Raw genomic sequence first — 27,866 nt, forward strand, 5'->3', positions numbered from 1 at the left:
CACACACACACACACACACACACACACACACACACACACACACACACACACACACACACACACACACACATATATATTGTGTGTGTGTGTGGTTTCATTCCCCATTCTTGGGAGCATCAGATTCTATTTGTAGGTGTCAGTCACCCATTACTCTTTTTTTTTTTTTTTTTTTTGGTCGTGGGGCTTGAACTCTGGGCCTGAGCACTGTCCCTCAGCTCTTCAGCTCAAGGCTAGCACTCTACCACTTGAGTCACAATGCCACTTCCGGCTTTTTTCTTTTTGCTTATGAGGTGCTGAGGAATCGAACCCAGGGCCTCATGCATTCAAGGCAAGTGCTCTACCACTTGAGCCACAGCGCCACTTCTGGCTTTCTGGTGGTTTCTTGAAGAGTTTCATGGACTTTCCTGCCCGGGCTGGCTTTGAACCATGATCCTCAGATCTCTACCTCTTGAGTAGCTAGGATGACAGGCTCGTGAGCCACCAGCACCTGGCTGCATTGCTCATTCTTTAGGATAGTCCTTATTACATAAAGCTTTTCTTTTCCATAAAATGAATCTGTTACTAGCCCAGCCAGATGTGACTTTTGTTTTGGTAATTCTGTAAATCATGGGAAAAGTCATCCTTTTCAGATGCGGTGCCCTGGTGGCTGGTGCAGGCGAGCTGACGGATGGGACAGTCCTCAGTCAGCCAGCATCCCTTCCTTCCCCAGGGCCCCGCTCACCTGGAGGAAGCCACAAGTCTCCTGCCTTAACTTCCCTATTGACTTTCAGAAACATTCCTTCTTCTTCTTCTTGCTGGTGCTGGGGATGGAACTCGGGGTCTCGCCAGGCAAGCATTCTGCACTTGACCACGCCTTTGTGCTTTCATTTTTTTTCAGATAGGGTCTTGTACTGTTGCCTGGGCTGACCTGGAACCTGGGCTGACCTCCTCCATCAGCCTGAGAATAGCTGGGACTACAGGCATGCACCACCATACCCAGCTTATTTCTGAGATAGTGTCTCACTCAGTGTTTCCCACAATAGCCTCAAACCAGGATCCTCCTATCTATGTCTACCACGTAGCATGCATCACCATAGAAATATTTCAAATTTCTGAGTCTTGCTCCATTTCAGACTTTTCGATTTATACCAGGAAAGGTGGTTTTACTTGTTTCCATAAATTTAAGCAGTGAGGGAAAACAAAGGTAAGAGTTTGCAGAGATAAGAAATCATTTAAGCCTACTTCTGTTTCCTGTTTGAGCACCAAGGAAGGCTCTCCTTATAGAAGATGAAGTGCTACTTTAAGTTCCTGAGAGGCACAGAATTTGCCTTTGGTTATTGAAATTAGTTTAAATCTTGGTTCACTTTATGTTTCAAACAGCACCTTGTCTCTATGAAAAGAAAGGGAAACATGGTGACATTCAGTCTTTTGTCAGCCTTTTCAAAATATTAATGTTATTTTTAAAAAGTGGCTTCTGAATTGCTGGCTAAATATATGCCACCTGGAATATTTACCTGAGTAATGTGCATTCAGAATGGAGTATTGTTTAATCTCTTTTAACTTTCAAAGTACCTTTCTTTTTCCTGAAAAGATACTTGAACTTTTGTTGTTGACTACATATAAAAATATGTCAAACACACAGATTCAACATCTCCAGACAGTCAAACTAATTATCCCGTAATTTGCATGTGAAAGCAAATTACCACCTAATAGACCATTTCCCAGGCAAACCTTTCTTATCTTAATGAGCAGAGTAAGGAAACATATTACAACCAGAAGAAGAACTCAGGATTATAAGTTGCTACTTATAGGTAACATTGAATAGGGGTGGGGGAGGGGCCAGGTGGAAGGGGGGGAGGCACTTTTTTTTTTTAAAGGTAAACAGAGTAAGTTTATTTGAAAGTGAAAGGAAAGCCATGAAAGAGACTTTCCCCTTGAAGAGGGGCTCAGAAGAGGAGCTCCCTGGAGTGGTGTTGGAGAGTAGTTATTATAGAACAGGGTGCTCCCAAGTCTCCTCCCCTGGGCTGGGCCCTGACTGCGTGGTGGCCTGAGCCTACACCAGCTCTGCTCTTTCCATTGGCTTGTCACTGTGGGAAGAAGCAGCCTTTCAGTGGGAATAGAGGCACAAGCCGAGGATGGGCCCCACACCTCTGCCATGTGCTATGTCCACCAGTTGTGGGCAGATCACCAATTGTATTTTTCAAAAGATAAAACAAGGGCAGGGCTGTAGCCCAGTGGAAGAATGTTTGCCCAGCGTGCACAAGACCTCGGGTTGGCTCCTCAGTATCACGCACGAACCAAACGCTAAAAATAAGACAAAATAGCATTGGAAGAACATGGATACCAGGAGTCACCCAGCGGACGCTAAGTGACAACCTTTAGACATTCTTTATCATTTTTCCCAAATGATTCCATAAGGTTATACGTACTGATCTAGACATTTGATTTTAAATGATTCATCAAACGGAAGAAAGATGTGAATAAATTATACAGGGTTATTGGTCGTCACATCACTCATAACAGGGAAAATAGAAACACCAGATTTCTTACAACATGAGGTGGGTTCCGTAAATCAAGGTGTAGAGAACACATTAGACAAAGCACTCGACAGTTATTAAGAATGGCAGTTAGTATAATGAGGAGGGGACAGTTGACGCTGTTTTTTTTTTTCTCACATTCTATCAAATGATGCCAGTTTTGCAAAATATAATTGACTAATCACAGTAATGTCCCATGTGAGCCAGAAAGTGGTTTGAAGGAAACATAATAAATACTAACAATGATCACTTCTCCTTTGGTGATCAGAAGATAGTCTTAGTTTATTTTTGTACCTTTGTCTGGTTTCCAAATATTCTATAATAAGTCTGTGTAACATTTGTTGTAAGTGAAAAGGTCTAAAAATACTTTCCTTAACATCTAATTATGACACAGTGACTTCTATTGTTAAGAGATATGCGGGAACTCTAAATTATTGATCACGCATTATACTTTTGACATGAATTCTGCTACGTTTGAGCCTTACCATTGCTTATTTTTAGATTGGCTTCCATTTCTCTTTTGTAATTAACCAAGAACTAGAATGAATTTTCTACAGAGAAGTTGTTTTTAATATAAATGCAGAATCTTGTTTTCTCTAATGTAATTGTACCTGAGTCAAAGTAACTGCAACAAGACTATAAAAGAAGATAAAGAAGGAATATGATGTATAATTTTCCTTTGCATAATTGTAACTCCATAGAACACATGCACTCAGCAGAAAAGTAATTTAAATTATATCACAACAAATGCCATATTTTAAAATAGAAACTATCCATCATGCCCTGGGTAAAGGTGGTAGCAAACTATAAGTCTCAAGAATATACTGAAAATTTCTCCCTGAGTCCATTACAAATAAATTGATTGGTTTAATTTCAGCATATGCTGAAGTAAAGTATAAATGATGTAATGTAATTTTAGGTGTGTAAAGTTACTAATTACACATTTAGAAAAAGTGATTTAAGAGGGCAAGCAATCATTAAAATTGCTTATATTAAAGAAATGTTGAAACCTAAACAGAGTAATACAATAATAGAACCAGGTGTCTGTCACCCACATCACATTTTCTTTTGTAAGCACAGTCTTTCCTCTGGGAGAGGATCCTAAAAGATCTAAAACTTAATGCCTAATGCTTCTTCTTTTGACTTTGTCCTTTGGGAAAAGCCAGTTTTGAACAACAGTGAACATTTTAATAACTACAGACAGTTGCTCACCTATTTTGAAGGCAATATTTGGAAGGTCTTAGAACATGAAAAGATTTTTTATCTAGACAAAGAAGAGATACACCTTTAATTCATTCACACAACTTAAAAACACATCCCGCCAAATCTTGGCTTTCCTTTCCATGGTCAGCATAAAATATAAAAGTGTAGAAAACACGTGTTCCCCCATGCCTGGCTGCCGGTGCCTGTGCCCCCACATCCCTGGAAATTCTGTTCTGAATATTTCACATAAAGGATCATGCTGTCTACTTATTTTCTTTAAGTTATTTTTTAAAATATCATACATGAATACTTAGAAAAAGCATCAGCCTACGTAGTTGCTTGCCTTGATTTTTGTATAGAAAAGTTTGAACTGGACATAATCACTGATTAGTTTGCTCATCCAGCAGGTATTAGTCACCTGTCTATAGCCGAAGTTACTTTAGACTTAAGAGAAAAATCATGAAGAAAATGGATAGGAGAGTGTGTCTTTAAAGGGCAAAGTACAAAGGTGTTTGTTTTTGCAACTATTTCTTAATGAGATGTTAAGAGAAATACTCAGAAAGTGTGTTGAGTCTAGCTTGCCTCTTACCTCCTCAGGCCTATTCTTGTTACATGAGCTCTGTTGATGGGGTGGGGTGGGGACCCCGTATCAGCCTTCTCTCAACTTGTTTCCAAAGTCTCCAGCTGTATCCTGAACAAGCAGCAAGTGTCCAGTTGGAGCAATCTCCCCTAGCCAAGCGAAGCTAAAAGCCGATGGTTACTCTGTAATCACAGCGAACTCTCTGTGGCTCCCTTTGCAGTCACGTTTGTCAGGTGGACCCCTGTGCTCCCCAGGGAAAGCAGTGCGTTGGGCCTCTATCTGTGGGTAGCAGTAGTTTGAGTCCTGGTCAGTTTCTCCGCGGGTCATAGAGAGGTTTTGAAACCCAGAGGTGGATATCTGAACTCGAGTGTTACAGTCCATCTGTCTTCCTCTCCCTTTTCAGAGATAAATCCTTAGTCTTTTCTAGCATATTAGGTCTCTCCCCAACTCCATCTACAAGGATGAAAGCAGAGTCCTCCCTCCTCATGGTTCCCGGATACATAATAGTGGCTGACATAGAGCGCCTGCATATGTATTTTCTCTTTTAATCTCTACCTCCTATTTCGTGGGCATTTACATTATATCCTTGTGTTACCAGTGAGGAAACTGAGTCACAGATGCAGAGCCTGTAAAATGGCAGCATGGAGGGACCCCCTCCCCACCCTGAATTGTAGCACACGAATCCTGAGTTTGTGACTAGCCAGGGCTGCTTCTCACGTGGCAGGGAAATCGCTCTGCCTCCCAGAGCTACCAAGAGAGTCCACTCTCGTGCAGAGAGCAGTGAATTTTGAATCTCGAAAAGCGATTTCTCTACTCTCTGTCTGACCCGCATCAGTCTAGTGGCAAGGCAATTGATGACTAGAGCTCAGATGCAAACTCAGAATCTCTGACTCTCGTCCCCATCTCTGCCTACAGTTCTTTAAAGGTGAAAAGAAAGAGAGAGAAAGGTACTTGGACTCTGCTGACTGCTTCGGACCTGGCCAGAGAGAGAGGGGTGTGGGAGACCCTGAGCTTGCAACCCCAGCAAATGTGCCAAGTCTAGGGATTTATAAAGGGCATCTTTTCCACTTGGTGTCCCTCCCCCACCCCCCTAAGAAAGTGATGGAAAGCTATGACTACCAATAGAAAGGCTACTTTTTCCATCCAGGCATCCTCCAGTTAAAAAAATCCAAGATGTCGCTTTAGGTAACCGGTAATACCTGGAGAAGTCTGGGCTTCCATTTGACTTTTCATGTATTTCCCAGATCTAGAACAGTGCAGTCAAATCGTCCTCTTCTTCCTCCCCCGCCCCCACCCCACCCCATGTGACGGAGCAGCCGGCTGTGATTCACGGCTCACCAGCTCTCTGGCGTGGTAGCCAGGGGCTCTGCCAATGCGGTCCCTGCTTCTCCATGGTGTGACTTATGACACCAAGAAAAGCAGCTGCTTCTACACATCCTGCAGGAAATTCCTCGCGTTGCTACAGCCCCGGTTCGTGAGCCCGTCCAGAGGAGGCCTTCGTGGCTCCTGGTGGCTCAGTTACTAAGCAGACCACTGTTTTGCTGTGGTCTTGGCTTTTATCCTGGCTTTCAGGAGAAGATGGTTGTCCTGTGCCCTTGGTTCTGTCCGCAGTTGGACAGTCAAAACCCTCGGGCAGTGTCCTCCGCAGAGGCTGTCCTTCTGTGACAAGAGTGTCCAATTCCATGGGACAGGTATCTGGGCTTTGTATATTTTCTTTTGCCTTCTATTCAAACTAGATAGTGAGTCACCCGTGTGGCAGAGCTTCTAACAAGAAAATGAGGGAAAAGCAAGCAAGCAAGCAAACAAAGGTAAACAGTCTACTCTGAATTCGGTGACTGTACCTGGTATGAAAGTAAGGCATGCGGGTCCCACTGTTTTGTAATGGAGTCCGCTAGAGAATGAGGGTACACAGAGAAGGCTGAGGATGACAGGGGAGCTGATCTCCAGGCGGAGTTCCAGCTTAAGCTCCATTTCTGTTTGCTCAGCACCTTGTCCTGCCCGGCACTGCCTATTTGAAGCAATTCTATCTGAACTGTCAAATACGTGCCTGTGTCACCCCACAGAGACCTGCGCCAAACAGGTTGCTGATATTTCTAATTGTCTAGAGACCCGCTTAGGGCCCATGGAGGGCAGGTGAGCGCCGTGAACATTGCCAGCAGTGTAGGGAAGCCCCTCTCCGGCCTCTGACATACGTGGTTCCCCGAGGTGGAGCTGGGAAACCCACACTTCCTCCACATGGACTTGATCCCAGAACAAAACAAAACAAAACCCCAACAGAGCCAAGACATGGAGAGAGGAAGAAAAGCAAAGGGAGAAGGGAGAGAGTCCAGGGAAAGGCCTGATGGTATTCTTTAAGCATCCCTAAATTCCTCAATCCAAGCGAACCTCAGGCGGCCTTTCTCAGTCATCTGCGTAAGTACGCTCTCTCTACTTAACTGAGTTCACGAGTCTCCTACATCCAAGAAGGCCTGGCTGGAAATCCCACTTACAAAGAAGAGTTTGAAAACCCTTCTCCAAGGCGCACTGCACCTCGCTGGGGCCAGACGTGGGGAAGGAGCCTCCGTGTCACCTGGGAACAGGGAGAGGACAGTCATTTCTTGTTCCCCGGGGGGAGGTGGGCTGGAGGGAGGGGGGACGGCCTGCCGCGGAAGTGTGGGTTTCAGCCTCGTGGAGCTAGAGCCCAGGCCTCGGCTCTAGTTCCATCTTTTTCCAACCTGACTCCAGTAGGTTAACTTTCCGAAACTCCAGGTCCTCTTTGGTGAAGTGGTTCCAAAGCCATTTTCCACTGCTGTCCGTCAGTGAAATGCCACAGAGCGAGCCTCGCACCGAGGGTCTGCCGGGCACTGTGGCGGGCACGGGGGACCCGGGAACGGACAGAAGAAGGAAGCCTGCCTTCCCACGGGCTCAGGGGACAGAGGCGCTGACAGCGCGTAGTAATAGGACATCCGCGCCCGTGAATGTGAAGTTGTCACCATGAGGCCCAGAGAGGGGAGGGGAGGCTGTGCAGCCAAGTCCGCAGGAATGGCCGGGGAAGGTCGTGCCTGAGCTGAGAGCCCAGGGCCAGGCTGAGTGGAAGGTTGGGGCGATATTTATGCCAAGGGGCACAGCTGTGTGCAGTCCCTGAGAGGGAGCACAGGGAGACAGGCAGACACCCTGAGGGGAGTCGGCTACCAGGCTGGAGAGGGAGGTGCACCAGGACTAGCAGATACTCAGAGGCCAAATGAGTTTCGTGTCCAGTGGATGGGAAGTGGGACATCCATGGCGGTAGATGAAGCATAGGAGAGCCACGTGCATGCTGGCCTGGCCGCTGGTGGGGGACAGTAGGTGGGGGAACATATTACATAATAACTGTTGCAAATGCAGATTCTCTGCCTGGCCTGAGCAGAAGTCTGGTGATGATGATCGTGGTGGTGAGAATAATATCCCTGTGCTGAGAACTTCGTCTGCTCTTCACGGTTGCGGTAGTAAGCCTGGGCCGTACCTATAGAAACTCAACCAAGTTAGGAGCTTGCTTTGAAGTCACGCACAGAGGGGAAGAGCTGAGGTTAGGCCCAGGATCATGCGATTGGTAGAAATAGATGTTCTTATGCCTGCGCTCTCGCCGCAGTTTGGGCACATTTCCTTTAATTTTAGTATGGTGCCTGGTCCAGAGCCTTCTTCTTTCTTCCCTCTTATTCTCTTTGCCTCTCCTTTCTTCAATTTCAGTAGCATAGACTATTCACCCAAACATTGCAGGAGCTGCGAAGTAAGGAAGGAAGGCAGCCAGGCAGGCAGGCATGGTAAAATAAGGACGCTCTGTCTTTAGAGACATGGAATTAAAGGCTAGCAGGTTTCTCTGGGGGCGGCATGTGGATGTCATCTCTGTGTTGGGTCAGATGTTGGGTTAAGAATCCTCAGCAACTCTTACAACCAACTCTTTATGGAGGTGTTGTCCCCCAAGGAGACATTTGTTCTAAATGATTCTGGTAGAACACATGCTGAGAACACAAAGGGGGGTTAATTCCCAAGGCGGTGATTTTGGGGGATGGAGGTAAACAGAGAGCAGGAAGCAGGTGGCGAAGGGGGTCTATTTCCAGAAATAAGAACATCTTTATTACTAAGTAAACAAAACAGGTCCCGACCTAAATGACCAGGGCTTTCCTGAACATTCAGGAAGGATGTGTGGATTTTAATCTGTTTTGGGAAGGCCAACCTCACAGAGTTAGGCTCAAGGGCATGTCTCTTCTAATCTCCACCTTGTGATTTATCGCACTCTTCCCTTCTCTGGAGAGCATATCGCTTTTTTTGTCTCTTCTGGACCGTGTATGAGCAGCCTTAGCCACTTCTAGTCTGAGCATTAGAGACTAATGACCTGGCACAGATCGGAAGAGATTTCAAGGTCTCGCCTGAAAGTTGGAGCTCATTTTTTGCTCACCATTGTTTTCAGGATGTCTCAGGTGGAGAAGGAAAACATTACATGATAGCATGTTTGGCTTTTTGATAATGAGAGGGAAGCGTATCTGAAAGAATGCTTCCAGCTGATCGGGGTTGGGCGGATACTAGGGAGAAATTCTCCAAGTCCACCTGGACCTTGTTAACACTGAAAACTGCAAAGAGATTGGCCCCTGTCCATTCTTCTTCTTCCCAAAAGCACCGGCAAAGGCTTTGATTTCCAATCTTCTGTTATGGTTGAGTTCATTCTTTTACAAGGTGAACGTTCTACCGCTTGAGCTACAACGCCACTTCTGGTTTTCTAGTGGTTTATTGGGGCTAAGAGTCTCATGGACTTTCCTGCCTGGGCTGGCTTTGAACCGTGATCCTCAGATCTCAGCCTCCTAAGTAGCTAGGATGAGCCACCGGCGCCTGGCTTGTTTGTGGATATTTTTATTATCTCTAAGTAGTTGTACAAAGGAGCTGCCATTCAACAAGCAGGGTCATCAGTAGACGTGTTGCCCCGCAGAGCTCAAGGTCCTTGGAGGGGCGGGGAGGGTAATGTGTGTCTTTATTCACCCCTCTGATGACATTTAATGGTGAAACAAGACTCAAGACCACATCTCTATGGCGGGAGGAAGGGAGAATGTTTTCCCCACTGCTAGAACCCACACTTTAATTTGGCACCTGTCCTGCAGCTTTCCCTGTGTGGCATCTCACAGGGCGGGCGGGCACAGGGGGAGCAGGAACGCCACCCCACGTGACCGAGGGGAGTCTCCTACCAGCTGACCGCACCGGCAGCGGCCGACACGGCACCCGGCGTGGTTCGTGGTTGTATCCATCTCCCAGAAACACATTGTCTCAAGCACCATCAAATAATGACCCTGTCTACAGACATCCTCGGCCAAACCAGGAGAAATAAGATGATAACTGAAATAAACAGAGCATTTCCCCCCAAGCAAGGCAAGCATTATTTACAGTATAAACGAACGAGGTGGGCAGGAGACCATCCACCACGAATTCTCTTCTCATTATGTAAATAGGATGGCTGGAGGTGCCAGAGCAATGGGTAGAATAATAAGTGGAAATGTAACGGAGCTAATCAGGATTTCTCCGGACCGTCAACTCCCGTTCATAGATCTGTTCGAAGAAGGACGGAAGGCGGCGTGCAGAAAGGAAATCTGTTTCTTCCTGCTTTGGCATGCTGACTTCCGTGGACCCCTTTCCTCCCTCTCCTTCCCCCGCGCCTCTTGCTCATCACACCCCGGGCATCTAGAACTATCTCCTCTGCCATACTTCACATCCTAACTGACTTCGCCCTGCACGTGGTTTTTTAAATAGACACTTGTACATTTCCTGATTGGCTGTGTAAGTCCCTGCTCTAAAATAAACAGGCAAACAGGCAACAAACAAATTTAATAACCAGGGAATTATTGGAAGGACATAGGATCGAGGAAATGTATTCTTTCAAAGGGCCTAAACCAGAAGCAAAATATTAGGTTCCAGGAAGTCTGGCCAGCTCTTCCTGGGGGCCCAAGCCCTGATGCAGAGCCTCTGCCTGTTTCCTTGAAGTGAGAACCTCCACACGGCTGGTGTCAGGTGCGTTACTGAAGAGTCAGCAACAACTACACTGCTGCACAGACATCATAGTAGTAAATAATCTCATGAGTATAGATAACAGTTAAGTGCAGAGGAACAATTAGGAAATGATGCAGTTTGAGTATTTTCTGCTTTTGCTTTTATGGTATTTAATCACAAGTGCACAGAATTTAATTTTTAATACCTGGCATTTTGTGGTTGGTTCCTGGAATTCCTGAAATGTTAACAGCCCTAGGAATAGAACATGAGGGCGGCATATCGCCTTGTTTTCCCCTCCAGAGGCGACAGAATCAGGCTGGTGAGCAGTGGGAGGCGGGCCTGGCAGGCAGGGAAGGCAGTAGCTGCGGCTCAGGGTAACTGTCCTGCGGATAGCTCACTTCAGCAGAACTCAGGTGAAGATCTAACTCCGCTCGGGCATCATGGAGTGACATCATGGCGTTCTAACATGTCTTAAAGATAAAGGGGGGGATAGAGCTGGCTGGAAGGAGGAGGAAATGTCCAACACTGGGCTAGGGGCTCCAGGACAGCTCTACATAGGAGAATATCTAGATACTCCCTTGTCTTTGTTTTTTCTCTCCTGTCATTGTGGACATTGCTCTTCTCTCTCCTTCCTAATTGAAGCGATCTGTCCTGTCCTTCCCCAGGTGAGGAGCGGGTGCAGTTCCCCCGCGGGGTGGTGTGTGCCAGTTTCCCTAGCCATTGCCAGATGGATGTGTCTCACTATCAGCAATTCTCCCCGCTCCCAGACAGTTCTTCCCACCCAGAGTGCTAGATGCCTTAATAGAAGGACTGACCTTGGGGGCCAACTTGTGTCCCCTTCATTGGCTCTGTGACCCTGGACGGGTCACTCTGCCCCTCACATCTGTTTTACTAGCTGAGAGGAAAGAGTGATGGTCACTCCTGGTTGGTACTCCGGGTCCACAGAAGCCTTTGTTTCTGTGGATCCATCTCAGGAGCTGCCCAGGCATCAAGCGAAGGGAGCCGCTGGTCCAGTGCTGGACGTCCACTTCCTTTCAGCTGAGGACATCCCCCTGCAACCTCTCTTTACTGGACTAGATGGGAAACCTCGTGAACTGATGAATGTGATGACCTTCAGGCCCCCTCTAGGTCCAGCATTACACATTGCTTCAGCGACTGTTGAAACTTCTAGACCAAAAGGGCAAAGCTGGGGGTGGGGAGCAGGGGGCTGGCGAGGTAACACAGGACACCCCTGACCTCCATGTTTCTCCGCGTAGCACAGGCTCAGAGAGCAGCCCGGTGCTGAAGAAGGCCTGCTGTAATTCCAGCGGCTCAGCTGTGATTTTCGTTCAGTGTCCTGTGGGGACTTCTGATGTCTATTTTTGCCCACAGAGTCCTTGCACATAATAACCGTCCCATGCTTCTTCGTGCTGAGCATTTCCAAATAGAAATGGATCTCTTCCTTCAGAATCTCTGTGGAGTAAATGAACAAATGATTGTCCAGTGAATGACCAAGTGAATCCAACCGGCGAATATTTCTGTTTTCAGTTCATGTCGGGTTCCTGAACTTCAGGATTGTAAATGCCTGTTGCCTGATTAGAGAAGCCTTTCCAAGCCACTTCTTATTTTCTGGAGAAGGAGTGCATTTCTTCTAGAAGTTGTGTCTTGCCACGAAGCGTGTGTTTTGCTTTTCCTAATGCTAGGCATTCTCAGGCAGAGCCCAGGGGTCTGCACTGGGAGAGACAGTGGGGTGCTGTGTCTTCAGGGCAGCTGGATCAATATCATTATACTTTGACTTATTTATTAATTTATTTGGATTTCTAAACAGCCCTACCTTTTGTTGCAGTGATGATATGGCAAAAATGCAAAACAGCCTCCCACGGATCTCCGCCAGCCCGACGTTGGGTAATCATCTCTGAAAGCAAACGGATGCCATTTGCATCCTTTTATTAATAAAACTCCCGAACCTCAACTGGTGCTTGTCACAGTCAGTGGGTACTTCACAAGCCAAGAGTGCACGGGAGGGGATTTTTTTGGATTCATTATTAGGTTTCTTTAATTGACATGACATTTTTGTGAGAGCAGTTGTAGAATTTAAGGGGAAACTCAAACCAGGGCTGTGGTTTTAAAGTCCTTATTACTATAACCAAGAGAAACAAATTTGCTAAGGGTGTGTGTGTGTGTGTGTGTGTGTGTGTGTGTGTGTGTGTGTGTGTGTGTAACAGAGAGAGAGAGACTGGACCTAGAGGGGGCCTGAAGGTCATCACATTCATCAGTTCACGAGGTTTCCCATCTAGTCCAGTAAAGAGAGGCTGCGTGGCATTTCTTCCAGTGAAATCAGTAGCAGGGGGATGTCCTCAGCTGAAAGGAAGGTGGACGTCCAGCGCTGGATCAGTGGCTCCCTTCTCTTGATGCCTGGGCAGCTCCTGAGATGGATCACACAAAGGCTTCCATGGACGCAGACTACAACCCAGAGTGACCATCAGGCTCTTCTCTCAGCTGGTAAAATGGACGTGAGGGGGCAGAGTGACCCGTTCAAGGTCACAGAGCCAGCAAAGGGGACACAAGTTGGCACCAGACACAGAGTCTCTTCTTCTATCACATACGTACGCACACTGGCGTGCACATACATCGACACGGGGGGGATCCGTCAAAGCACATGGGGCTCTCTCTGTTGCTAGTCCAACTGCACAGTCAGACAATGACCGTCACCCACAGCCGCCCCACGTCTTTCCTGCCAAGGCCTATGTAGGGTGTACCTGTGTGTCCAGCCCTGCACGGTGGCTGCACGCTGTGGGGACAGAATATTTAGAACACGTCCTCGCTGACCCTCTGGCGATCCAGCGGTGACCAGAGGGCAATGGAAGCCACTCAGGTTTGCTCGTGAGGAGGATTAGAGGAGGGGATGCACAGAGGACCCACTTGGAATCACTAAGAAAAGTGTCTTGTTAAAACAGTTGTTTCCTTCGAACCATCTCTTCTGGCTATTTCTGACGAGCTGTCCATTTTCCCTCAAACATTTTAAAACATAGAATTTGATCTTTATCCTAGTTTTCTTTACATGGTGAGGCGTCATTGATTCAGTCCATTACTGCTTCATTCATTCCCTTAGTAGACCCATTCCTTCAAGTGACACTTTCTGAGGATGAAGAATAGACTACCAAAGTCGAGTGATAATGGCAAAGCTGAGCCAGATGAGAACTCACTGGAACCGCTTGCCACAGGGCCCACCCCCCGTTGGGTGATGGTACCTTCTGAAGACTGAGTATTTGTTCTGACGATGTTACCTTGTACCTTGTGTGGCAGTTTGCACAACAGAATTGTGGCAAGGTTGTGGTGGTGAAAGAAAATATGAGCGAATGAGCGAGATAGTGAGCGAGAAAGAGACAGAGAGACAGAGACAGAGACAATGACAGTGATGGCTGGAACTCAGCTGCTAAGGAGCTAAGGCTTCTGCCCTGGGTAGAACATTCAAGGCAGATTCTAGATGGAGCAAATTGCCAGAGAAACAGCTAGAGGCAGAAGGGCACACGATGTTCTCAAGTTAACTGGAGCTCTCAGATTTTGTTTGCGGTGTGTGATCACCATTTCTGTTGGGAGGTTTTCTTGGGGAGGTAACACATGACATTCATGTGTTTTCTTTGGTTGCTAAGGCAGCTTAGCAAGAACCTGTTGGTTCGATGAATAAGTCTTGTCCCCAAATAAAAGAACAGGGATTGGGGAGGAGAAGGAAGAAGGGCAGGTAGAAAGCAGCGTCCTTCTGATGCGGGAAAGCTGAGAGAGGAGTTTGTGCTGCTGATAATAATGGCAGCGCCACTTGTCAGTCCCTTACTGACCAGGTGCTGGCTGCCGTGTTCTCCTGGACAGTCTCTTTCCACCTGCTGGCAGCCCCGCATAACTGCAGCAGTTTTCTGCCCCACTTGCTTAGCCTCTGTTAGCCTCAGTTTCCCCTTCAGCAAAATGGAGGGTGCAGGAGCACTGCAGGGAAAGTGAAATAGGGAGCCACACACACTACAACAGGAACAGGAAATAGAGTGGAGCAATGACCCTCTCAGCCCTTGGGACAGGAAGTAGAGGTTGGTGACTGACTGTTGGAACCCTGGCTGGACTGCAATCCGCTGTCCCTGCTTTTGCTCAGGGGACAGACTCAGGAGGGCTGGGGAGCACGCAGCCGTGTTCCTGGCAGGTCACACTCCTATGAGCTCCTCTTAGAACTGAAGTTTGCCTGGTGCTCGCAGTGCTGCTCTGGTCCATGGTTAAAATCACCTTCCGTTAGTGACGTCCACACGCTTGACCCCAGGGGAGCCTCCGATGCTCCGCGAGGGTGGCGATTTGGGTCTTGTCCACTTCTCCACACTCATCATAGCTGTGGCTTGTTGAGTGACTGACCTTTCAAGTGTCTTCTTGCTTTTCCTGGCAAACGCCTGCTCATCAAAATGCATGCAGCACAGACGCGTCCCTGAGCCCCAGCCCAGCCCCAGTCCAGCCCCAGCCCAGCCCAGCCCACTCAGCTGTCCAGGACCCAGACAGGCCTTCTGTCCTTGCTTCCTGCACGACTCCAGACTCCGACACTGATCACAGTACTTCCATGTTGTATGATCAATCACACATCCCATTTCCTGTCTACCACTCTGCTTGCCAAGATTCTCCAGGGCAGCCATTTTACCCATGACTGCTTGCTCAGGGTTGGCTTAAAGCAGACCCTTTGCAGACGGGAGAATACGGACTATGGATCTCTTTCTATCTGAATAGTTGTTCTGATGGTTGAACTTCTCACGAGAAGCCCAAACTCAGAGACGTTTGCCTTTACACCTACAGGTGTTCAAAGAATGGTTTGCCTGGGGACTGGGTGAGTCTCCCATGCCTGGGAGGAAGGCTGGGGGCAAAAGCAAGGCTGTGGCTCGGAAAGAATTATATCAACCTTTAATTGCAAGAGATAGTTGCTCTGCCCTGAGGGCTTCCAGAACCATTTAAGTTTGGGTTTAGAGCTCAATTTTACAGGTAATTGATCAGTGGAAGCAGTTTGACGACTCTAGCTTGGAAGTACAAGCTTTAGTAATAACGCCATCACTTCTTAAAACGTCGCCATCAATCCATCCAGGGCCTGGAAATGTCTGCGGCAGGTGTGCGTGCCAGGGAACAGCTTTACCTTCTGAGCTGGCTGTGGACAAGCCCCGGCAGGCATTGTTGATGACCCTACAGCTTCACAAAGAAAGAAAACCAAAGACCAGACCCTTGATCAAGCCTTGGTCTGGCGATACGGAGGTGCCATCTCTGGGGGCCTTGTTCCCAGGGAGAGGTTCTCCTTGTGCAAGGTGACAGGAGCTGTGGACACTCCTGGGGGCTGGAGGAGTGTCCCTGATAGTCACACTGGATCGTGCTGAGAAGTGAGGGATTTGGAAGGGAGGGTGGAGAGCTAGTGGAGGAAACGGATGAAGAGTGAAGCCCGCAGCTCTCCCAGGGCGGGGCGGGGGCGGGGTGGTGTTCTGTGCACATAGGCAGGCCGCAGCCCCCAAGGCCTCCTGGGCACTGGGAGCTGGGTAAGCGTAAGGAGGCAGGTTCTGGAAAGGCGTGGGTGGTGGCCCCTTGGGCTCCTCTCCAAACAGTTTCAAGACCAGGCGTGGTGGCTCTCGCCTGTATTCCTCTTGGGAGGTGAATGTTAGGGGAATCGCGGTTCGAGGCTAGCCCAGGCAGAGAAGTTTGAGAGACTCTGCTCAGCCGAGGGGTGGGAGGGATAGCCGGTCGCCACCAGTGACGCGGAGAAGCACAAGTGGAAGGATCTCAGCTCAGACCAGCCTGAAACAGGGCTGGAGGCAGGGCTCAAGTGGTAGAGTGCCTGCCTTGCAAGCAGGAGGTCCTAAAGGTCAAGCCCCAGTGCCATCAAAAACCAAAAGAACCCGTTGCAATCCAGAGCCCAAATCTTGCAGGCTCCCTAGCCTGTTGGGAGGTAGCCTGGAGTCAGATTCGGCCCCAGAACCCAAGTCACCTGCATCAGGAACTGTTCCTGTAGCCTTATATCCGTGTCTCCCTTCCCCGCCCAGCCTCCTATCTCCTTCTAGTGATGAAGCATGCTATCTGCTTCTCAATCCTTGTCTCAAGCTCTGCCATGGGGAACGGGGAACATGCGCCCGGAGACTGTGGGGGTATCGTATGCTACCGTAGGCATCCATTGCACGGTTGCTCCCTGCAGGGCGTCATTCAGATGAGAACACCCAGTTCGTCGTCGCTGGCTCTTCCAGCAAAGGCCGAGGGGAGGGGCGCCGGCCGACCCTGGCAGTGACATGCACACACAGTGCGATAGAGGTTGGCAACTTTGGTCTCCCGTCCAACTGGGGTGGTGGTGGTGGGAGTGTTGAATTCGAATCCTCATCTTCTGCTGAGAGGTGACGTGCAGTACGGAGCTTTAGGAAGTGTCCCTGGGATGAGAATCCGGGGCGCTATTGATTGCATGCATTGTTCATTGTAGGATTTTTCTGACAGTCTCACCCTTATACACGTGGCTCAAATGATGCATATGTGGCACTCAGAGCAGCCCAGCGGGGTCAATAGTGTTAATACTTTCCCACTTACCAGGAGGGCACAGGTAGAATTAGGGACCGCTGGGGTCTGGGGTCCCCAGTCTGAACCCCATTGGACGTGGTGTTTTCAGCCCCCTGACCCCTGTCTGCGTCTCCCCCAGTCCTGTCCCCTGGCTGGCCAGTTCACTCAGCATGGTGACCGGGCCCGCTGACCCCAGGGGAGGACACGGTGTACGGCCACTAGAGTGCTGCAGACAGAGGTGGACTGAAAGCCACACACACTTTGGGGGTGAGGGGGAGATTCTCTACTCCTTTCACATCGCCACAGCTTCCACTTGTGTAACTGAGCGCGTCCCCGGTCACAGCGTCCCGGGACACGTTTCTAGGGGACAGGACTCAAAGCTGGGGACTGTGCAGTTGATGCCTTCACATTTTTCTCTCCTCCTGACTTGTCCGATTATTTCTCTCTCTCTCTCTCTATCCCGAGAAGGGAAAAATATCAAAACACACTAACTTTAGATAACAAGAAAAATGGTTTTCTGTGTACGCCGTGCCCTCAGACGTGAAATATGCATTTGGGGCACAAAAGCTGAAAGACGAGGAGAAATGGTGCTTGCAGCCTGGGGAAGGCGGCTGGATAGTATTTCACGGCAGGGACGGGGCGTGGAGGTGCCCTGGGGGCGCTTTCCTTTTCCTTCTCCCCCCAGCCACCTGTGCCCTGGCTTCACTCTCCCGAGCCTGCACCGGTGCTTGCTGATTTGTTTCTCTTTTTTCAACCCCGCCCTCCGCCCCCCCCAAGCTCAGTCCTCAGGATTTCTGGGGGTCCCGTGCCACTAGGATGGACCAGCTCCGAGCGCCCGTGCACGTGTCCTAAAACGGAAATTACTCAAGCTTGGGCTTTTTTTTTTTTGGCACAAAATATATACTCGTGATTTTCTAAAATATTATCTCTTAATGCACGGGGTTCTCAAGCGTAGAGGCTAACTGGAGCTGGTGAAGAGAATTAAAAGAAAATATATGTGAGAGAGTGTTATTTAATAAACCCCGAAGTCCGTAACACCCGTAATTCAAACCCACCTCGACTTGTCCATCCAGGCCCGGCCTCCTTGGGTGGGGCCTCCCTGTGTCCCCCCACCCCCAGCGGGCCGCTGGGTCTGCGGAGCTCCTGACCAGGGCGGTTCTTGGGGTCTCAGATGGAGTTCTCTGCTGGGCAGGGGGCTCCACTGGGCTGGGGAGCAAAGCCCAGGAAGGCTGTGCAGCTGCGGCCTAGCGCAGCCTGGCGGGTCAGCAGGCACCTCACGGGGCTTTGCGTAAGCGCTCTGCACTGTCCAGACGTTGCTGTGGAGTCGTTAAAGCAGCTCGGTGAGTGGGTTTTTTTTTTTTTTTTTGAGGAAAAAAATAATTGTCTCCCATTCTCTCCTGAAGGTCCGTGAAATGCTCTTTAAGGTTGAAAGTACAGAGTGGGACGTCTCTAGGACAGCGTGTGTAAAATAACCAGCAGCACAGACAGATTCGACGCTGACAGATTCATCTAAGCACTTGAGTGCGGCTGCAGCTGTGCCAGCCTTCTTCTGGCTCTGAGAACATTCCAGGCACCTCAGGGCCTTGGCACATGCTGGGGTTTTTTTTTTTTTGTTTTGTTTTGCTGCTGGACATACAGCTCCACGCTGAATCCTCATGGCTTGTGATTCCTTTTAATTAGAGTCTTTTTGCTACAGGTTTTCATAGACACCGTTCTGTAAATTAGCACCACCCCCATCTGTTATCAGTTAGCTCTCCCTTGGCCAGGCTTTACTTTTCCTAACGCTGAACTCCAAACTGAAGAAATTCTTGCAAAACTGTTTGGTTTCTCTTGGTTCCTCTGGACAGCATGCTCCGTGCATGAGGGTTCTTTGCCTGTTTCCTCTCAGGCCTTGAGCTCCTGTGATGTAGTACTGGTATATACTTGGTAAAAGGAAGGAAGGAGGGAGGGAGGGAAATGAAGGAAGGGAAGGACAGGAGAGAGTGGAAAGACTGACATGAAGATGTAAACCATTGTCCAAAGATGTAAGTCAAACCTTTTCCTTAAACCACAGTATCTTGACACACGCAGCATGCAGTAGTAGTTGCTGAGACAGCCCGACCAAGCCCGTCTGGATGGGCGGCTGCCCATGTGACCTACCCCAGCGGGCCCCAGACTCTAAGGGGGAAGGGGTCCTGGCAAGACCCTGGTCTGGGAACCAAATGGCTCACTTCCTGAGTCTCCTGTTTCTGAGTGAATGCAAAAACTAGAGTTATGCCTGTTTAACGCATCCCTTTGTCTGCCCATCAGTGGTAACCACACCAACACCTGCTGGGCAGTTTCTGGTAGGAATAGCTCCTGAAAAGCCAAAAGCTTGGTCTGCAGGAAGGAAAGTTCCACGCATGATCACACCCTGAAAGCGACAAACTGAAGTTGGGTCGCCCTCCGTCTCCACCACGCAACCTGGGATCTGCGTGGTCCGTGTAGGTTCTTACCTGCCTCCACCGGGCACCCGTACAGTGCTCGATGAGACAGAGCCAGCCAGGGGACACCCAGGTCAGGGTGGCAGAGAAGCTGAGGCCATAGCAGCGACTCCCTGCGGCCCCTCTGTGTGTGTGTGTGTGTGCGCGTGTGTGTGTGCAAAACCATGATACCATTTGTGCCCGTGTATCCCAGGCACTATGGGGTGACATAGCACCAGCACTGTGAATGAAGGGCACGAACGCCGTGTCCTGATGTGTGCCCCTTTGTCTCATACCATGGAGCCACACTCAGTCACTTCATTTCTTCTCCAGTGATTCATTTCTTCATGGAATCCCCAGGCCTCCATGCAGGCTAAGTCCACTGATGCTTTTTCCTCTACCTGTTACCCCGGGTCTCGGAGCCAGGGGGACAGTCAGGAGTTCTGTCGGCTGACCCCCTCGGGACGCCCCAGTTACTGAGCGTCTACACCCAAGGAGGCGGGAGGTTTTCTGGTAAGGATACCACTATTCCCCCTCGGCTTTTGCTCAATGCAACAAGGTGCCCAAGTGCCCAGCACTCTCCTTCTGTTTTAACGGTCAGGCTCACAGACCGTGTTGTTTCCCTCTGAAAACCGGCAGCGGCCCCGCTGGCTCCCCTCTCTCCCCGTCCCAGGCGGGCTCCCATGGCGCCGGAACCCACGGAGGTCTTCCTTGTGAGCGGGTATTTATTAGGAGGAAATCAGGTGGCACAGCAAAGAATAATTGCCTTCATAAATGTATACTTTATTATACGCAGCCTCTCCGTGGAAAGGCGTCCAGGAGAGGCCTGATGGCCACTTCTCGGCCTTAAATGTACCTCTGAGGAGGGTTTTACAGCTCAGCTCTCCAGGTGCCACTTCTTCCTGTGGGCCAGGACAGAAATACAATTTCCCGAGGCCTCCACCCCCGGCCGGGGCCTGTGGGCTCCTGACACTGCTTGCATCGCACAATGGCTTGAGAATCACCTCCATTGTCCTGGAGCATACATAGAGTTTCCCAGGGCTCTGGTCACCTTTCACCGAGTCAGGAGAGATCTGGGGTCAGAGTGCAGGTTGGCATGTCTCCCACGTCCGCGATGATGGAGATCCATGCTGGCTGGCCCTGTGCCCTTGGGCAGGGTGCCTTTGTTCAGTGGAAGATTTCTGCCCCTTTCTCCCCCAAATATTTCCTCCACCATTTCTTTCTACCCACCCAAAATCTGCCAGTCAGATCACTTTTTGGAGAGCCAGCAGGCTTTTCTTAGATCCGGCTAACAATGTCTTCTGCGACCTGGGACATCTAGTCTAATCTAGGCTTGCAAACCAATGGCAATTTGTACCAAGAATCATTGGCGAAGTCCAGTAACCCAAGGCTGATGTATTTAACACCAGGAGCCACCCTGTGTTGGGACAGCGTGCAGAAGAGGGCAGGAGAGGACTTGGGTGCTGCCCGGGTTCCCAGTCAGCCCCAGGCTGGGGGTGAGTGGGACGGAGGCCGATGGTCCCAGAGGACCACGGCGGAGGGGAGAAGGAGGAAGGGGGAGGGGCCAATTGCTGTCGGGCACGAGCCATCCCCGCTGCTCCCGGTGATACTACATCTCCCACCACGTGTGCCTCAACTCCATTCCAACGCCTTCTTAGCTAAGTCCCACGCTAGAGCTTCAGTGTGGAAGGGCAGAGTCTCACAAGGTGCTTGCTTTATTCCCTTCGAGGACCTGCGGGTGGGAGACGCCAGTGCACACTTGCTAATTGCCAAGGAGGCCGCTCACCTAGCCAGGTCGTTGGAGCAATTAGTCTTATTGACTCTTTGGGCTGGGGCCTACTGTGTATTTGACTGAATCGACCATCTCCGCCGTGCGGCAGTGGCCTTTCCCCCAGACGGGGGCGCGGGAGGTAGAGACTGTCTCCATTTTATTGCCATTCTGCAACCAGAGTGGGAACTAACGCTGTCCAGGGTCTCACTAACTCTTGGCGCCAGTCGGCCTTGAACCACAATCCTCCTGATTTCTGCCTCTCAAGTTGCTGGGATTCCCGGCATGAGCCGCCCTACCCAGCCTTGTTTCTTACCTCTCTAACTCAGTAGACTGTCTTCTGTCAAGACCGAATCTAACTCATCTCAAAGAAGACCAGTGACTCCCTGTCAGGTGTTTTGTGTATGTTTTGAGGGGTCTTGAAGGTCTCTTGCTTTCTCTTGAGGACTGGGCACGCATGCTTAAGAGCAACCATTGGATTGACACTTCTCTGATCAAAAAGACAGCTAGAGGACTGGAGCTGGAACCCCAGACACAGAAACATCATTAGCAAGGTTTTATTTTCGTGGGGTCTAATCCTTTGTAGGGTCACTGTGTTGCCTTCGATGATGCTGGCTGTTTTATATCATTTAGATTGAAACAGACCCATGGTGTCACAGGCAAATGGCTTTATCCTATTTAATTAACCCAGCCCCATGCAATCATCTCCCTGGTAATTATCCCTCACCAGTGCTTGAAATCATGCCGCAACAGATAAATCATCGATGTCGCGGTTATACTACAACTCTTATCTGATGCCGGAGAAGAGGGATATTGACACGTTACCACGTAATGCTAATTACACTAAGGAAATGTAGAAGGAGTGAGCCAGATGGCAGCTTTTACACACCGTGTCTTTTGGGTTAGGAAATGGGGTGTTAAATCGGCATCATGCTCTCTGTCCCGGGCGGGGGGTGGGGACGGGGGAGAAGGAGCACACCTCTACCCCCGTGGATGCCAAGCCCAGCTTCCAATGGTGGCAGCTGTGTGCGGAGTGTCCTCATGGTGGCATCCCACGATGCCCCTGAACACAAGGCACATTGCTCAGGAGGAGCGCGGCCATGTCCTCCGAAGAGTAGGCCACGGGAGAGGAGAGGAAAGGTGACATGTCCCATGGCGCCTGGGCTTTTCCTCCATTCTTCCCAGTGCCAGACTGTTCGTGGAAAGACACCAACTCACCGGGTGGTGAATCTATGCCTCTCCATCAACCTGCCTTTCCAAATGCATCAGCAAGAACACACCTAGCCCGGCATACGGGGAATTACATAGCAAAACTCATCGGTAACAATGGACTATAACCTCAGGAGTATGGTTCCGTGGTATGGTCTGGCAGGTCTTGGAGTGTGTGGTGTGGGGCAAACTGTTCAAACAAGAAAGGCTGACTTGACTACTGGGGAGCCTCGGGCTCTGAGTGCCCTCTCTTGGAACCGCACACCTCCCTGCCCAGCTGCAGCCCCTGCCTAATTTTCCTAGTGCCCACATGTCACCGGAGCTGGGAAAGTTTTTGCTTGAGCAGATTCTCTGATGAGGATGAGATTCGATCACTGCTTGCTCTAAACATGGCTATGATTTAGCCTTCTTCGAAAACAGACGTAGAAAGAACCCAAAGAAGAGGATGTGTTTTCAACGGTTTTCTCTTGCCTTCCTCTTTGTTTATCCGTGTGTAACTCAGGTTTGTGTGCACATTGTACCCTTGTAACCAATGGTGTTTATTGCCTGGCACTGGTGGCTCACGTCTGGAAACCTAGCTACCTCAGGAAGCTGAGATCTAAGCATTGTGGTTTGAAGCCAGCCCAGGCAGGAAGTCTGTGCGACTCTATCTCCAATTAACCAGCAAAAGCTGGAAATAGAGCAGTGGGTCAATTAGTAAAGTGACAGCTTGGAGCAAATAAGTTGAGGGGCAATGCCCAGGCCCCGAGTTCAAGCTCCAATACCAGCACATAGAAAACAATGGTGTTTGTTTATAAAATTCTCCTTAACTGGATAAAATTTGGAACCCAGAAAAGGAAAAGAAAGAACATCACTTAAGGAGCGTAGCCCAAGTCCAACAGTTTTTAAGTTTGCTTTTGTTACTTTACGGCTTCTCCTTCCACACATACATTTTTAGTTGTTGGTTTAGTTTTTATGCCATTTGACTCATCACAATTCCTATATTCAAAGTCTTTCTTAAAATCATCACGATAATTGTGTATGCAATAATTATTCTTTCAGCTGCATTTCCATTCTGGCGACAGCTATCATTTCATACATTTCACACACTTCTCAATGACTGAATAATATTTCTAGGCTTAGATAGAGTATGTTTTAGTTAAACATTTTCTTACTGTGGCACATTTATTTCCAATGTTTCAAGCGCTTTGTATATTTAAGAAATTAAGTGGCGATTTAAGTTGTTTTACCCTAGTTCATAAACCTTTCCACAGTGTTGTATAATTTTCATACGCACAATTATTTTTATTTTTATGTATTTATTTTTGTCAGTTGTGGGGCTTGAACTCAGAGTCTGGGTGCTGTCCCTGAGCTATTTTGTTCAAGGCTAGTGCTCTACCACTTTGAACCATGGCTCCACTTCTGGTTTTCTGGTAGTTAATGGGAGATAAGAGTCTCACAGACTTTCTTGACTACATGGACTTCAAACTGTGATCCTCAGATCTCATCTCAGCCTCCTGAGTAGCTCGGAGCACAGGCGGGAGCCACCGGTGCTCCGCTTCCCATACATACTTTTTATCCAGAGGTCTGTATAGAACAATTATCTATTGCTATGTGTCTACCCCTAAAGATCGAAGTACTTCCCAAAGTGTTACATTGATACCATCACCAATTAATTGATTTATCCCATCGCACTCTGGAGCTGTGTTTTAGGCACCGTAGCTGTGTGTGTGTGTGTGTGTGTGTGTGTGTGTGTGTGTGTGTGTTTACAGGTGCCCACGCTGTCCTCCGAGTTTGGCTTTCCATGATTTCCGTTGCCATGGCATTGTTACCTGTAGGTCCACACTTGGTGTTGTTTAACTCTCAGCTACCGTTCCTATCTCTGCACGTGCCCAATTCATAGAAGGAACTTCCTCCTAGTGACGCACACAGAGGCTTGTTTTGAGGCTCAGGCCTGGCCAGGGGTTTAAGCATACGCCGGGGCAGGAGGGCTCTTGGACTGCATACTCCTGTGCAGCGTGCGCTCCTGTAACTGAGCTAAACGAAGTGAACGTCCCTGCCCGTTGCGAGCATACTACATGCTTTCCCTTTTCCTTGGTTTGCCTGTGGTTAGTGCTACCTTTCCGCCCAGCTCACCCTCCAGAAGCCGGGCTTCTTTTAGACTTCTCTCTGATTGTCTGGTTGCTGGCCTGGGAGAGGCCGTGGGGTGGCTCTGGCGGCCCAGGACCCGCCCCCCACCCAGCTCCCTGCCTCCCTCTGTGCTGCTTTTCCTACCCCTGCCTCATGCACACGTATGGTCTTGGCTCGAGGGGAGCAGTGTGTGGTGCACAGAGCCCCCGGGTGCATGCCCAGCACCGTCACTTCTGCCCGGCACCAGCTGTCACTGTGTTTTCCTTGTGTGCCGATCTTGACCTTCATGGCAGGAATTATTTTATTTAACAAGGACCTCTTTTTTTTTTAATTGTGAAAATACCATACAGAGGGGTTACAATTACATGAGCAAGGTAGTGAGTACGTTTCTTATCAAGCATTGTTGCCGCCTCCTTTGTTTCCCCTTACCATCCCTTCCCATCTCCCCCACCCACGCCCAACCCCCACACCCCTCCTCCCCCCTTCCCGCCAAAGTTATAAAGTTCATTTTTCCACATAACGACTTGTACATAAATGATCACAAACAAGACCATACTAAAGTTACCAGCACAACTATGCTATTGCAGCATTATTTACCATAGCTAAGATATGGAACCAACCCAGATGCCCCTCAGTAGATGAATGGATCAAGAAAATGTGGTGTATATACACAATGGAATTCTATGCCTCCATCAGAAAGAATGGCGTTGCCCATTTGTTAGGAAATGGAAAGACTTGGAAAAAATTATATGAAGTGAAGTAAGCCAGGCCCAAAGAAACACAGGTCCCATGGTTTCCCTTATTTGCAGTAACCAGGACCTCTTGACCCTGTCCCGTGCCCTCATTTCCATACAGACCTTCGCCCTCACCACTTCCCTGTGTGGGCACTGTGCTCGCTCTCTAGGGGGCCTGTCCTGGACACCCTTTGCACACCATGAGCCACTCAGGATGGGCAAGGCCCTGACACACACACACACACACACACACACACACACACACACCTCAGAGCCCACAGACAGTGCAGGTTCGTGAGGAGTTCAGCACACCGGGTGGCAGGTCTCCCAGCCTCCCCCTCACCACGGTTGCTGTAGCTGGGGGAAGAGCACCTGCCCGCCCACCCCCCACCTCCCCACCCATGAGTCCTGACAATGAAGGGCTCTGGCTGGGAGGTGGACGGGGCTGCTTTCCATCTCCCCCATCAACAAGAGCGAGTTCAAAGCCGTCCCCCTCTGACAGCCCCAGGACCCCTAGCCCTCCTTCGGCCCAGGAGGGCCAAATAAGCTGCGAGAGAGACTGGAAATCTTTTCCTTGAGCTTGCAGCTTTGGGCACTTTTCTAAACCTCAGATGCCTCATCTGCACAAGAGGACCTATTGTGCACGGCCGTCACAGCGAGAATGAGACCCGTACACAGCAGCTTGGGGAGTGGCCAAAGTGTGGTCCTCGGAAAGAACCCTCATCCAGGGACACCATGCCTCACCACACAGGATTCCATCACGCATGGCTTCCAGGCCCGGTTCACTCATCATTGGTTCTTTGAGCTTGGGGAATTAATTTTACTCTGCCATATATATATGTATATACACACATATATACATATATACACACACATATATATTTATGTCTATGTATATATATATATGTTCTCATTGGGAAAATAGAGTAGAATCACATCTGCCCTTAGCCCAGGCCATGGCTGGTCACACCCACCAATCCCTTGGTTGGGGAGCTGCGTGTTTCTGAGTCTGCTCATTTGATCTGTGTGATGCGTTATTTTCCCATCATATGAAGGGGAAAGCTGAGCCCAGGGAGGACAATAATGCAGGAGGCTCTCCAGCTGTCAAAGGCGTGGTGAAGGGAGAACCCACAGCCAGGCGGGTTGGCGTCCTGGCTGATGATCTTGGTGAGCCTGCTTCCCAGCTTCCTTCTATCAGCACAGGTGAGCCACGGTGCCGACTTGGCCACATCGGAACCTCCTTTCTTTGCCTCGGAGTGTTGGGAGATGTATGCTTGGATCTGTTCCTATTCTGTACAGCTAACTTGACATATACGGCTGACTCTTGTTTTGCCTGTATGAACAGACAGAGGTGTGATAATAAAGGAACCAAAGGAAATGCCCCGTCTATACCCTCCATGCACTTTTGTGAGGCCAAGGAAACCTGCAAGACCACCCAGCATGGGGTTGGTGCTCGATTAGCAGCGTCCTGTATTCCTTTTCTTGTGTGTGCAGTGTACTGGGGCCTTGAACTCAAGGCCTGTGTTCACTAGACTTTGCTTATTTTTAATCAGCAGCCTTGCTTGGTGGGAATTTCCAAGTTTCTCCTACTGTAGAAAATGGGTCACAAAGGGCCAGCCGGACATCCTGTTTGCCTTTGCCAGGCAACTGGGGAAGTCACCACCTTACAGACAAGAAAGCGTATGCAGATGGGGATGGCAAACTAATGACTGAAAACCAGGCCTACGTCCCTGGGGACCCAAGAGCTCATCGTGGGCCTGGTCACAGGGTTTGCACGTCACGTGACTGCCCGTCCTGTCCTTTGCAGCTGGTGTCCCCCCCAGAGCTGTGTGAGCTGAGACTCTGAGCAGGTGCGACAGACTCTGTCTCTCTCGCTGTAATGCGGGTGCGTTCGTTTCCTACAGCTACACAACAAACCTACGCAGAACTTACAAGCAAAGTGTTTCCTATGCCGTGATCTCTGTGTGTCAGGAATCCGGGTGCGGCTTGGCCAAGTCCTCAGGCTAGGGTGTCACTTCAGGGTGTCAGTGGGGAACACAGGCTTTTCAGTTTTCCAACAGGGCTGGTTGGCCTCTGGGCTCACGAGTGGGCCGGGTTCTGTCCAGTCAGGCGGTTAGCCGGTGCACCGCGCGTCCTGGCAGCTGCGGGATGGGGGACCTCAGCTGCTTGTCCTGCGGGCTCCCCCCAGGGAGAAGGGCACTTGCTGCATCGCAGTCAGTGAGGGCAATGAACCTGAGTCTGGGGGCCAGCAAGATGTAGGAGTCCCACTTCAGTTACCTCCATAGGAGAGATACTTGGACACGTTTGCTGTATTGTGCTGTTTCAATGCAAGCCGCCACGTCCTTACTCTTGGTTTGAGATCCAAGTCTCACTGGTTTAGAGATCTCCAGTCCCTTTCACCCGCATCCTCAGACCCATGAAGAGAATCCAACCTTGCTTGGTGGTGGGCGTTTCCATGTGGCAGCTGTGGACTTCCTACTCAAATAAATGTTGACCTTTGAAGGTGTCTCCTTGGAAGAGAAGCCTGGGTGCTTGTTCTCTATGCAGACTTTGGCCAGGACTTTGTTGCTTCGCTCTGTGAATGACCTTGGTTCGGTCTCTCTCTCTCTGTCACACACACACACACACACACACACACACACACACACACTAACTCGTTCACACAATCTGCCTCCTTTTGCTAAGTAAGACATGGTCCCTGTGAAGTTTTTCTTAGCGATGAGTGGTGGCTGGCAGGGAGGGGCTCTAGCCCTTCCTGATGTGACTTGTTTCCTTGCATATCTGAAGCAGTGAGCATAA

At 49.5% G+C, this 27,866-nt stretch overlaps 1 protein-coding gene across 1 annotated transcript in view; it reads left to right on the forward strand.

Moving 5' to 3' along the window:
- Positions 1–27,866, forward strand: part of Cdh13 (cadherin 13) — a 739,646-nt gene that overhangs the window by 84,678 nt on the left and 627,102 nt on the right. The gene's annotated exons all lie outside the window — the stretch shown is intronic.

The sequence above is a fragment of the Dipodomys ordii genome, unplaced genomic scaffold, assembly GCF_000151885.1.
Source record: "Dipodomys ordii isolate 6190 unplaced genomic scaffold, Dord_2.0 Scaffold18, whole genome shotgun sequence".
Lineage (NCBI taxonomy): Eukaryota > Metazoa > Chordata > Mammalia > Rodentia > Heteromyidae > Dipodomys > Dipodomys ordii.